This window comes from Pezoporus flaviventris, unplaced genomic scaffold (genome assembly GCF_033815535.1).
Source record: "Pezoporus flaviventris isolate CSIRO_AGI_PZ_B2104156 unplaced genomic scaffold, CSIRO_AGI_Pfla_v1 ptg000001l, whole genome shotgun sequence".
Lineage (NCBI taxonomy): Eukaryota > Metazoa > Chordata > Aves > Psittaciformes > Psittacidae > Pezoporus > Pezoporus flaviventris.
The window spans coordinates 38,156,971-38,170,675 of NW_026892549.1; the positions used below are offsets into that span (position 1 = coordinate 38,156,971).

General features: G+C 37.6%; 1 protein-coding gene across 9 annotated transcripts in view; it reads left to right on the forward strand.

The window, feature by feature from the left end:
• B3GALT1 (beta-1,3-galactosyltransferase 1) overlaps nt 1-13,705 on the forward strand; it is a 209,745-nt gene that overhangs the window by 135,453 nt on the left and 60,587 nt on the right. Inside the window, exon 1 of one of the 9 annotated variants that reach the window (XM_061452830.1) lies at nt 13,417-13,557. The exons of the other annotated variants lie outside the window; for them this stretch is intronic. The gene's annotated coding sequence lies outside the window, so the exon portion shown is untranslated. Of the gene's footprint in view, nt 1-13,416; nt 13,558-13,705 lie in introns of those variants that run through there. 9 annotated transcript variants of the gene reach the window in all.

A 13,705-nucleotide genomic window follows, 5' to 3' on the forward strand; every position in this document is an offset into this window, starting at 1 on the left:
ATTGATTTGCTTGTTTTACAACTCCAGTTCTGGACAACTATTAAAAACTATGTACTTTCAAAAGTAAAGTCATGACCATTTCATTAGATACCCCAACTGGTCTGTGCTTTGAGGATGTATCACTGTGCCATAGTTCCATGTTGTAAAACGGAGACAATAATAACCACTTATTTCACAAGAGCATTACAAAATGGAGACACTAACATTTGGGAACTCAAATCTCAATACTGTCGTTTCAGTAGAGCCCATCACTCTTATGAGGAAATCAAAAGTATTGTATTCAGAGAAAGATTTGAAGATTGCAGCAATGAAGGGAGCCACAAACTGAATGAAGCACATTTTTAAATGATATATAGGAAAACTGCCCGTTAAATATGTGGTATCCATCTTGTGACCTGACTGAGGCAGGCTGGGAGTCAGCTGGAGAAGGGTACTGGGATCTCATGTAGTTAAGGGCTCTATTGTAATGCAAACCCACATTTCAGCCCAAATACTTTAAAAGTTTGGTTAAGCTCCTAGCAATGGATTTCAAACTCTTAGAATGAAAAGTTCTGGGAAGCTTAAATATAGTCTTGTTTTCTGTGTCACATATAACACACACTTATTAGCAAAGTCCTCATGAAAAGAAACATTTGGCAAACTAACACAAGAACAATTTGGAATAGCATTCCAGTGCTGGGAGATCAAATCTTTCAAAAGGCTTTATGTTAAAAGAACTTGTAAGACAGAAATTCTCTTTGGAAGGAGCAAGTTTCTTAGCTAGCTTTATGCAAAAAGTCTTATTTGGACAGGATCTGTTTATGAATTGAGTCTAGTTATAATCACTCAGATTATGATCTCAGAGTCTGTCCTATTTAATTAGTATTTAAGTACATGTACTGTAGCTACATTTAATTACATTCCTAGATTTCTATCTATTATCTGACAGACGATTACTACTATTTGGCATTCAAACAGCTTCCAAAAGATAGGAAGTGAAAAACCTAATATGAATAACAATCAGCAATACAGCATGCTGTTACCCAAAACAAGCCTACAATAAATGCTAGATCATAGGCACAAAAAAAGTAGTTGCCAAATCATTATAATCAAAGTATTACAGCAAAAGAAGGCCCTAAACTAAGATGTTCTTTTCTTTCTCCAGTGGTGTTTTATTTTTGTTTAGATTCTGTTTCTACATTTAGTCCTACAGATCACAAGCTTGTGTGGTGGTGCCCATTAGACCCTAATATCAAAACTATCAAAGATGGGGACAGTGATATTTGCAAATTAGAAAGTAATACTGCAGTTGAGTTATTCTTACCTCCAACTTAACATGCATATATTTTTCCAAACTTAGAATCACAGAACCATAGAATAGTTAGGGTTGGAAAGGACCTTAAGATCATCTAGTTCCAACCCCCCTGCCATGAGCAGGGACACCTCACACTAAACCATGCCACCCAAGGCTCTGTCTAACTTGGCCCTGAACACCACCAGGGATGGAGCATTCACAAGTTCCCTGGGCAACCCATTCCAGTGCCTCACCACCCTAACAGGAAAGAATTTCTTCCTTATAGCCAATCTAAAATTCCCCTGTTTAAGTTTTAACCCGTTACCCCTGGTCCTGTCACTACAGTCCCTAATGAAGAGTACCTCCCCAGCATCCCTGTAGGCCCCCTTCAGATACTGGAAGGCTGCTATGAGGTCTCCACGCAGCCTTCTCTTCTCCAGGCTGAACAGCCCCAACTTTCTCAGCTTATCTTCATACAGGAGGTGCTCCAGTCCCCTGATCATCCTCTTGGCCCTCCTCTGGACTTGTTCCAATAATATACTAGGAGATGTTAAGCTTTCCCTGTGTACCCTCTGTGTTTGAGCCACATGGTCATGGATTGGCCACAAAAAGGAAACAGAGGTAGTCCACGTCTGCCTGAGAAACACTAAATAAACATAGTCCACAGCTTCCACAAATCTCCAGCTTTGCAGCCTTCACAAAAAATGGAGTTTTATATTCTGCAAAGCAATGACACTTTCTTCCCAGCAAATCAGAAAGTAAACCCAAGTAGCTACATAGCCATACCCTCTTTTCTCTCCATCTGGCAAAATATTAAAACTTTTAAAATATGGAAAGTTACATCTCAAGCCTGGACTTTAAATAATGTTGTATGCTGAAATACCATTATTTCTTTAACCCATTACCCCTTGTCCTGTCACTACAGCCCCTAATGAAAAGTCCCTCCCCAGCATCCCTATAGGCCCCCTTCAGATACTGGAAGGCTGCTATGATGTCTCCACACAGCCTCCTCTTCTCCAGGCTGAACAGCCCCAACTTTCTCATCCTGTCTTCGTATGGGAAGTGCTTCAGTCCCCTGATCATCCTCTTGGCCCTCCTCTGGACTTGTTCCAACAGTTCTATTCAAAGATCTCAGTTCCTCCAAACGCTGTTCATTTTGTCCACATAGGGACCAGTAGGGAAAAGAAAAAAGGTATGAATAATGCATAGTAAAGCTTGCTGAATTTCTTCTCATTTAAAATTGTTCTTTAAGCTAAGTTTCCTAAATACCTTTAAGATAGACTTTGTTAAGTGAAATAATAATTGAGCTCCTGAATGAGACTAAGGTTACTGCTGCATATATGAGCAATGTGAAAAGGATTTATAGGGACAGAAAGTGGGAAGATTAAACAAAAGTGGACAGCTAATTCAGCTCATGGACTTAAACAGACAAAAGCTAACTTCTTCCCATGCAACACTAGTGCTAAAATCACAGCACAGCTCAGTAATATGAAAATCTTGACTTAGCCTATGCACACAAAGGCCTTTTATTTTCAACTATCTAAATGATTTTTGAGTCCCTTTGCTGACAGGATTACACTCCTGTGCATTACAAGTGAATACAAGATTAGACTGGGCTGTTCTTTACTTAAGATGTTTCCCAATTCAGGATTTCTGACCCAGAAATTTGTGTTTTAATTTAGTTATCCATTGACTGTTTTGTTATTTTACAACTAGAGAATCAGTGAGCACTGCAGTACCCTTAAAACTCCTGTGTCATTTCACTGGTTCTTTGAACAGATTGTAACTACAGCATACAGCGATGGTTCTGCTGTAAGACAAAATTCCACAGGATTTTGCCTAACATTCTGGAAAAGGAATTAAAAAGGATAAATACGCAAGCAGTGATCTAGCGCTCCTAAAGATCTGATTGCTATCGCTTAAGGGCATGCTGATTTACCTCACTACTGGGAATGTGTTTGTTGGATTTTTCTCCATCCTCTCACATGACACTATCTGTTTTTAATGTTGGCACATTTACATTTTAAAACAACCCAGAGACCCAGCTTTGCATATTTATCTTGCTAAATGTGAATGAAATTCAAACTGAAATGCATCAACTAATTCTGCAGACACCCAAGGTATCTGTTCCTTTCCCTGACTTCTCCATAATCCTTTACTTGATCTATAAATCCTGTAGCTTGTTTGGTGTAACAGATTGTATTGTCATCATAAGTTCAATTCTGTTAAAAATCTCACAATATTTTATGAGGTATTTGTCTTAGGTTTTCAGGTCCTTCAATCAAAACTTTTTACAAGCAAGTCTTAATCTCTTTTGCTTGCAAATTAAAACTGCACTTTTAGGTGTTACAGGGCTTAAAGATTACCTTTCTAAAGCCCCCAAATACCTAAAATTATAAAGAACTCCATGAATAAACAACATTAACAGGGAGCACCAGAGATTGACAGACCATTTTACAGCAGTAATCAAAGTGTTAAGTCTAGCTTCTGCTGAAATTGTCGTCAAAGTCTGCTCAACTTCCCATTTTGTTTATTAGATGGAATATCTAGTTATGATTATCCTTAATTCAGAACTGGAGAAATCATGAAATGTAGGAGCTAAAGCAATAGAGTATTGCCAAGTAAGGAAGCTAAGCAAGCAAAACCAAAAGGGGAATTGTACTCCAAGTGAGAGATCTAGGAGTAAGAGCAGGAATCAGGCTAAAGAGCAGGGCTAAAGAGCAAGCCACAAGAGAAGGATGAGCTGAAGTATGAGCAAACGCAAAAGCAACTTACTGAGTGTTCTAGAGGAAAAACCTATGCCAGATGGGTAAGCAGCTATTGGTCAGGCTAAGAGACCACTCTTCAGTCCTGGTAGACAAATTACAGCCAGGTGGCTGCTGATTCGAGTCTCAAAAAAGACACCACATACATCCAATTGAATTTTGTAAACATAGGACAATTTCCATCCACAAATATAACACAAATGATTAAAATATATTAAATACTGCTACAGACAGTATGTAATAAGCGACCTGATAGATCATTGTGAACTTTGAGTTGCCAGCGATCTCAGCTCACTGTTGCTTTCTGGTTTCTATCTTGGCCTTCATTTTAGAGACAGATTTTAATGAGATCCTCAACTTTCTCCATATATGTAGGTATTTTTCTTAAAACAGGCAGTACTATATATGTGTGAAAGCAAACGTACATGGCTGTAGACAGATTATTTTATATGCTGTAGCAGAAAAAATGTCTGCAATGCCTGTGTGAACCCCCCAGCATAGAGGTAGACATAGTGAAGAGAGTAGTAGTGTATTATGCTCCATCTGCAGCTGAAAACTCTGTCAGTTGCCAGAAAAGGGGAAGAGGGATATAGGGGAACACAGACAGGTGACAAATACAAAGAGACAGAAGTTTAATAGCAAGTATACCAGAAAAAAGGGCATGAAATAATTTGATACAGGTGGAAGTTGTCAGCGTATTGCTTTTTATTTATAGACCTGCACAGATGTGTATAGCACTTTGTCATATAAAAATTAAATTGATGCAGATAGCTGAAGGAGTAGAGATGTGAAATCAGAATTGGTATGAAGAGAATATTAAAATGAACTAAATTATCAGGGAATGGGAACCACTTTATCCTCTGGTCACTGCAATAAATATGCAATGAATTATTCTGAAAAAATACTAAGTACCTTCCTAATTAGGCCTGTGGTGTCAACTGTACAATGTAAGGTGCTCAGACAGGAATAAGTGATAAGCAGATAAGCCTTCCATAATAAAAAGAGGTGTAAGAGTACAAAACACATTATAGCAAAAGCCACACCACACATAGACATATCCAAAGAAGAGGTCTGATATCCTAAGCAGAGATTATTTCCTGGATGGGAGTTCTCTCAAAAACCAACCTTTTCTAGAAACTACAGGAACACCACACCAATAGAACTGCTTGTAAAGTCCACGAGAAACCTGTTATTTTCTGCTCCCAAAATCACAGAATGATTTGGGTTGGAAGGGACCTTAAAGATCAACTCATTCCAACCCACCTGCCAGTGGCAGGGGCACTTTCCACTAGAAAAGGTTGCTGAAAGCCCCATTCAACCTGGTCTGGAACACTTCTAGCGATGGGGCATCCACAACTTCTCTGGGCAACCTGTGCCAGTGCCTCACTACCCCCATAGTGAAAAATTTCTGAAAGTGTCAGAGTCCAGAAACATTGTCTCAGAATGCATCTTTCATATTTGTACACTCTTACTTGTTCTGAGTAATGCAAGACTTTGATTTATTCCATTAATACTTGAATTCTTGGAGGGAAGTGAGTGGGGGAAGGATTTCAAAAGAGCCAAGAGCTATCAAAGACACTGATTGAGATCCACAATAATACTCAGCTAGGGCCAGTTTCTCACATTCTGATGCAAAAATGAGAGCATATTATAATAGTTACGGATTACCCACCAGCAAGTGCCATTTGGGGTGCCATCACCTATGGTCTTCTTCGTAGAAAGGAAGTAACTTGCATTAAGGTTGAAGTAACAGAATGAATCTGATTAGTTTTCTTTAAAGTTAATTATAGCATCATTACTTGTTTTCTTTGTTTTCTCTAAAATGAGCACAGTGAGGAGAACAGATAGATACATGTATTGTATTATACATATAAATTCCCATTCGTATTGGGTAAGTCACTGTAAAAATGCTTTAAAGTTAACAAACCTTCTCAATTCAATACAGATAAAAATACTGCATTCCTGCTTTTAATATGAAATGAATAAATTATTAGTTGTGTAAACAACTTTTGAATTTCATGTCTGGTACTGCAGAAGCAGTATCATTTCTTTTCATACGTGTGAGATGTATAAAGATAAGCCGCCAACACTCGCTCTTCAAAAAGTCCCCAGACTGTTTTTAACCACTTTTTGAATTTTTTAAAATGAAGACTGAAGAACATTCATTTTTATAACACACAGCAGAGCTTATTTTTATTTCTAGTGCTGTGAAACACTAATGGTTTATTATTCAGTACTTGATAGGAAGATGAGTGTTATTTACAACTATAATGATTTTGATTTTTGAAAATCTTTGATTCGGTTTCACAAAACAGCAAAATGATATTTTAGATTAGATTCATGAGAGAATAAGAACTTGCTGGAAAACAGTCGACTCGAGCATATTTCTAAGGAGAGAAAGAATAAAACACATTTTCCTAAAGGACAGGGAGTTATTTTTATCTGTCTTTCTTATGTTTAAGTGCTTTCTTTCTCTTCTTTTAATGAAAGTGCTATGGCAGACAATTCATGTTTTGGTTGAATACAGAGCAAGCAGCAAGCTAAATTATATACTCAATAAAAGTCTCATGCAATAATGATGAAATAAGTGTAAAATGACTGTAACCAAAGTAGACGCTTTATGAACTAAAGTCTTGTCTAAATTCAGTATGTGTAGGCTATATAAAGAAAATGGAAATGCATTCAAAAAAAGATGAAATCGTAGACCAGACTGGCCAAAAGTTTTAATGAGATTGTAAAATATTATGATAAGCCTCTTTTTAAAATATACTCGGCCTTTGTCACTGCAGTATAAAGCAGACAAAAACCTAGCGAGATGTCAGAAAACATAATTAGAAGTCAAGCTGGCATGGAATTATGGTCCTCAACAAACACAAGGAGCCAATTCTGAGCCCCTGGCCTGTGATGAGAAGTTCTGCTGAATTCAGCACAAAGAAAGAAATAACTCAAATAATTGTGGGCTGCAGGACTAGACCTTGGTCATTATTTAATCTAAATACTGTAGAGCTTCAGTCTAGTGACGGTGGCATGAACTTTGCAATGAACGGCTATTCAACAAAGGGGTCAAAAGTCTGCTGCTGCTACTAAAGAAGCAACCTCTTAATTTCAGGCAGCATACAGATACCCTGCTTCCAATATATAGAAATCATTACAAAAGAAGTGGATATTTATAGTCAAATTTATCATCCTTACATTGTCATATACAGGCAGACACACACATTACTCTTTTATTAGATTGCATTAACTTCAGGTTTGGTTTTTTTCTAACTCTGAGGCTGTATTTTAATAGAGGCATTTCACAAAAGGTTTAATGTTTAGAATTGGGTAAATTCCACTCAGCTTAGCAAGGATAAAATTTGCATAATAGGGCTGCAATTAAAGATCTTCTAGGAATAAAATTTCTCCTAAAATATCTTACATTTATAAATGAAAATACCATCAGAACAAATCAGTGCTTGAGGTTCAATTCTAGGTTTACAGAAATAGCTATAGAAAATAAGAATGAGAAAATATTTCATTGTGAAATATGATAGTTTTCTGCATAGCCAGGGGTTTCTATTTTTTCATCAACAGTTCATCAGTCTTTAGCTTAGAGTACATCAAGTATGATAATGGTCATAACTGTTTTCTGCTCACTTAAAAATATTAGTAGTGAAACTTACTGAACTACTCCAGCTTGATTAAATGCATAGCAAAAGTCAAGCACTGGAATGCTTATTTTCCTATGCCAGGGCATACAGTGACGTATGTTCTACACCTTTCCTTTCAGATGGAGTCAAGGGAATAAGGTAGCACAATGCCTGTGAAAGATAGCCAGCATGAAATAAGTCATACCCACATGGTGATAAATGCTTTAGTGAGCTGGATGTCTAGGGGGAAAAAAGGAGGGCTGAGGAAAATGAATGTGCCTTAAACATGATCTTCATTGTTCTAATGAGTTATTTAGTTACACATCCCTCTCCCATTGCTAAGTAGGGGAGTATATCATGATAGCCATTCGGCAGAACATTCATCATCAGAAAATCAGGTACCTTACACAATCCTGTCTGCTTAACACCTTCTTATTTGTTCATGTACCCAGTATTTTGCATTTGTACGTGTCTGAGGAAGTTCTACATATACAAATTTTAAAAGTATGCAAGACAAAAAAAAAAGAAAAAGAAAAAAAAAGAAAAAAATTTTGCTAAAATATGGTTGCCCTGAGTTACCAGAAATTCAGAACTGGATATTTTTTAAATTATCTAATTCACAGGTGGTCCTATACTAACCATATATAAACAACAAGATGCGTTGATTCCTGTTTCTATAACTTAAAATTATTAATACTCAACTGTTAGAACTAAGCACTCAAAAAAAGATTTCCAAAGTCCCCATCCTTTTTTTTCTTCAGTGTTCTAGAAATCATTTTGGATGCTGCCGCCACTTTCCACTCTCCCCCCCCCCAAAAAAAACCAAAACGCTTGATATCGCATGCTTTACGTAAACTTCCAAATTAATTGCAGTAATTTTTCATGTGACTATTTAGTAAGAATTAAAAACTAAAAAAAAAAAAGGGGGGGAGGGGAAGGCTTATTTAAAAAGGGCGTGGAAAAAAGAACAGTTAAATAACAAAGAATAGTTCATACGGGTAAATAAGGATCTTCAGTATACTGAAAGATTCCTTTTTTTTTTTACAGAAGATTCATGTTCATACCTAAACATTTTTGAGACTTCTGTGCATTGTTTGTTGCATTCTGCAGTAACAAACTCACTGCTAGAAGAACTTAAAGCCACATAAATACTCTCTTTGGGGGCGGTGGAAAAAAAACAGCATTCAGTTTCTAGGTCAGTTAGTGAGCAGCAGCTCATAGCCACAGTGCTCAGACCTCACAGGAATACATTTCCCATATTCTTACTGCATAGATACATGGACCAAAACCCTCTGCATCTCATATGGCAATTTAAACCATACAATTTTATTGATTTTACCACAATTTCTCCTGAAGGCATCTAGCTGGTTTGCTTGGGAAAGAAGCTTCAAGTCAACAGGATATCTGAGGTGTGGGGGACCATGGAGTCAGTCTGGACAAAATATTGACAGATAGGTTTTCTGAAGATAACACAGGTTTTCTAAAGGTAACACCTTTCTCTTTCTTAGTCCCAGCACTTTTACACTTGCACTTTCCCTATTTTCTTGCTCTGTGTTCCTCTATTTTTTTTTTTGCTATCATATTTCTTCAAGTTTTATTTCTAAATAATCACTTTTGTGATTATAAGATGTTTTTTAATGGTGTATCTCCAGTCTTTAAGCTCCTTCATACCTTCATTCAGTCTTTTCTTCTTCATATTATTTGCTGTTTCTGTTTCTCATTGTATGATCCTAACCACCTCCCTTACAATCACTTAAGCCTTTACCAACTGATCTAAACTGGCTTTAGCCATGGTTTAAAAATGTTAAAACCTGCCTCAAGCCTTTATACTTCTGTCTTCCCCTTCATAAAAAAGAGATTGCAACTTCTGTAAGAACAATCAGTGTCAGTGCTTGTCCAGGGCCCTTCCATTTTTTTTTTTTTTTTAAATATTGTAGAATAAGTAACTAAGAATAGTAGGTAAGAATCCCGAGATACAAGCAGAAATGGTGCTAACAACCGCCAGTTACAGTGAGCTTTAAGTTTCTTCTTTAATGCACTACTTAACAGTGAAACAGCAAGACAGAGCCCAAGGTTCTTACTAATCACTATTTTGAGCTCCAAAATTAAGCAGAGACATATTCAGAACAATTCAGTAGTAACATTTTTGTGCAAGGACACACATGGGGTGAAAATAATGTTACTTACAGACTAAATTCATCTGTGGTGAAAATAAGAATAATAAGGGGAGGGGGGTGGGGAGGTTGGTTGGTGCTGGTACCACAACACCTAGTGTGCTGGAATTACTTTCTACCAGTAAAAGTATTAAGGCTTTCTGACTACTGGCTAACATAGTTCTGGAGAATGGCTGAAATGCCCACAGCGATCTTCCAGTAGCCAGTCACACCTGTATGGAGGCACACAAAGTTGAAGTGGGGATTCTGAACTCCAGGCCTCCCAAACTCTTCCTAGCATGTTCTTTTGCCAGTTACACAGGTTATACTATTGTCTCCATAATCCACTCTCTCATCTGTAGTAATTTGCATTGTTGAAATGAAACCAAACTGAAATAATTCATTTGAAAGGTTTTTTGTTTTCTGAAATAATTATAGCTATAGCTTAAATTTAGGATTCCAATTTCATATACAGAATGGAATCTGTTGTATGGTTGATATTAGCAACTAATCCATTAGACTAATTCATATGTCTCATATGCATATACCTGAAGAACAGAATACACGTGTTTCAACTTGCAGCTTAGATGATGAAGCTCAACTCATTTGCAAACAATTGTCTGACTGACAAAAATACAGAGAGAAACAATCCCTTGGTAAGAGTAATTTCCTGTATAGGAATCGTGTTGCATAATCAGCTCTTAGCAGATACTCCAAAAGCAGCGAATATACTGTGCATTTATTCCTACTTGCACAGAAGATTGTGACCTTTTCTTTGACATGTATTCCCCACAGCTGTTTCACAGTCATATCAGTTTAATAAGATAATATGTATGGACTCTCTCTCCAAGGAGAATAGTGGAACCAAAACCACAGTGATGATAGCTCCAGGAAGCATTTAAACTAGCACACCATCTTTTGTAGTGGGTAGAAACAAGACCATGCACTTGAGTCCTGACCACTTCTGAATGATTTTCCTCTTTGCTTCAACTTAGACTAGCCTTAGCACTTGGGTAACAGTCTTCAGTACATAATAGCTGAAAACTGCCAGGAAATTTTTTAAACAAAGAACCCTCTTCTCTGCAGTGCATGCATGTACTTTTTCTCTCCACAACAGGGCAAGAAGCCCCAGATTTGGTGATCAGCAAGAGCCTCGTACAAGATTGCTCTCTTTTCTAAAAGCATTCCTCTAGGGAATTAAAAGTGATCAAGCAGTCTGAAAAAGGGCAATCTTAGCCTGGGCTGAATACAGATCAAACTTATAAATGAAGCTGCACATCAGTTGGACTTGATGCTGATAAATATTGACAGCAGCATGGCCTTTCCCCTTTCCTTGGACCATCTTCTCTTCAAGTCTAACTTATATAGATCAAAATAATTATACTGCTCTGTACTGGGTTCAGCAGTAGCAGTCATTTTTCTCCTTAGTAGCTGGTGCAGTGCTGAGGTTCTGACTTTCAGCCTGGGAACAGCACTGATAACACCAATGTTTTTAGTTGTTGCTCAGTAATGTTTACTCTAACCAAGGACTGTCTGAGTCTCATGCTCTGCCAGGGAGGAGGGGAAGCCAGGAGGAAGCAGAGACAGGACACCTGACCCAAACTAGCCAAAGGGGTATTCCATAACACAGCATGTCATGACCGGTATATAAACTGGGGGCAGTTACCCAGAAGGGGGAGATCACTGCTTGGGTTGGGCTGGGTATCGGTCGGAGGGTGGTGAGCGGTTGTATTCTCTTCCCTTGTTATTTCCTTTATCATCATTATTATTGGTGGTAGCAGCAGTGGTTTGTGTTATACCTTAGTTACTGGACTGCTCTTATCTCAACCCGTGGGAGTTACATTATTCCAATTCTCCTCATCCCTCCTGGACTTGGGGGGAGGAAGGAGAGGGAGTGAGCAAGCGGCTATGTGGTTCTGAGTTACTGGCTGGGCTTAAACCATGACATGCTCTTCTGTACTACTGTCAAGATGTTCCTGACACTACATGCTGCCAGGTTTCAACAGGATTAAATTTTACCAATTAGGGAAGACTTATTAGTGGGCATTACTTTTAACAGGGATTTAAGAGTGGCTGCTTTATGTGTTGCAATCTTGTTTGTTTTCAAAAGAAATGTAGTAACAGATAGTAAATTCCTGTCTTAGTTTGAATTCCACAGCAATTTTATGCTTTCAAAATGGTTGTTATAATTCCTTTCTATCTTTTAGGTACAAAAATTAGAAAGAGTTCCTCACTGTTTTGACCCTGTTTAAGATTTTAAACTCTCTTTTTCAGATAGATGGCTTAAGAAAGTTGTATAGTTTATCTCTGACCTGCTTACAGGAAACATTTCATATCTATTTTATTCCAAACTCAAGGTGGAAAAGAAACGACTGGTGGGGGAGAGGAAGAAGTTAATGACTATGGAGCTAGGGAATTTTGTAAGAAGTCCCGGGGGGGGGGGGGGGGGGGGGGCGGGGAAGTGGCAGTTTCATTGATGTTTCTGCATCTGAAAACAAACACCAGATTTGATTTAAGGTTCATTACAAAAGTACTGAGCCTAACCCTAAAATTTAGTATTGTTTAATTAGAAAATTATTTTGAAAAAATTAAGACAATTTTTTTTTTATCCAAAGTATTCATAGTAAAATTTAAAAGCAATTGGGATAAAAATCTTACAGCCAATTCTAAGATATTTGAGTTACAGTCTTTTTCATACTTTTGCTTTGCTGTACTATGCAAGGCCTCTATGCAAGAAAACTTCCTGATATAAACTCAACAAGAATAAGAGCAGTTCCATATTCTGACTTATATTTCTTCATTTCTCAAATATTCTGTATACTAGTGTGATTTCTATTTGTATTGTACAATTCTGAAAGTTTCCTAATTGCAAGACATCCTAAAATAGATGTAAATTGTCTGGATGGGCATAATCCAATTTCTTATGGGCAGGTGTTCATATAAAAGTCAGCAACAAGTGGGCAGTTACTGGTGAGGGGTGTTAGGAAATTATTTGGCTCAGAGCTGAACTTCCTATTTAACCACAGGGATGACCAAATTAAGTCAGGGTCAAGTATGTGACAGAGCAGCTGTGCCATGCAGCAGATAAGGACTTCTGGTATATAAATAGTAAATTTGTTTTCATTTTCTAATCCACTATTCGTGCCTTGCAATTCAAGGCTGCTGCAGGAGAGATAGTGGCTTTCTGCACTCAGCCTTTAATTTAGGCTTTCCAGTTTCAGCTCCTTCCCAGGCTGCTTGAAGCCTTTATGGTGGAGCAAGACCCTAACACTCAGTGCATCACTTCAATAGCTCACCTCTGGTTTACAAGGAGAGCTTTACTAGGAGAGCTTTACAGCTGTCAAATATGGCAGAATAACCAGCTAATGTTCCCCCCTCCAGAATAATAGAGATGCTTCAATCTCCCTAACAGAATGAAATGACTGAACGGAGAGTGAGCTTCTTGCCTGCAGAAGATTTTACTCTCAGATGTAACACATCTAGAACGCCTGGTAATCACTATAAATATGCTTTTAACATAGAGTGGGTTTGGGTTCTGTAATGCTTTGGCTGAATAATCTATAATTTTCTGTTTCAGTAAATGAAAATAAATTGATTTATGGCGGTTAATGTACAGGTACTGAAAATGGTGACTGATTTTTTGGTACCCATCAGTCATCTTACTCCATCTGTTTCCTTCACTCATTACACTGGAATCCTGCTTCACAAAATGGAATCCAAACTCTATCTACAACACAGTGTAAGTTACCTAGTTACCCAGCTGAAAGACATTTTCAAAATAAATCACTTTCCTTGTACTCTGTAGAAGGCGACATCGATTTCGTTGTTAATATATGTATGTCTGAGGAATCCTTCTTTCAACAAAATATACAACTGTCAGTAAAT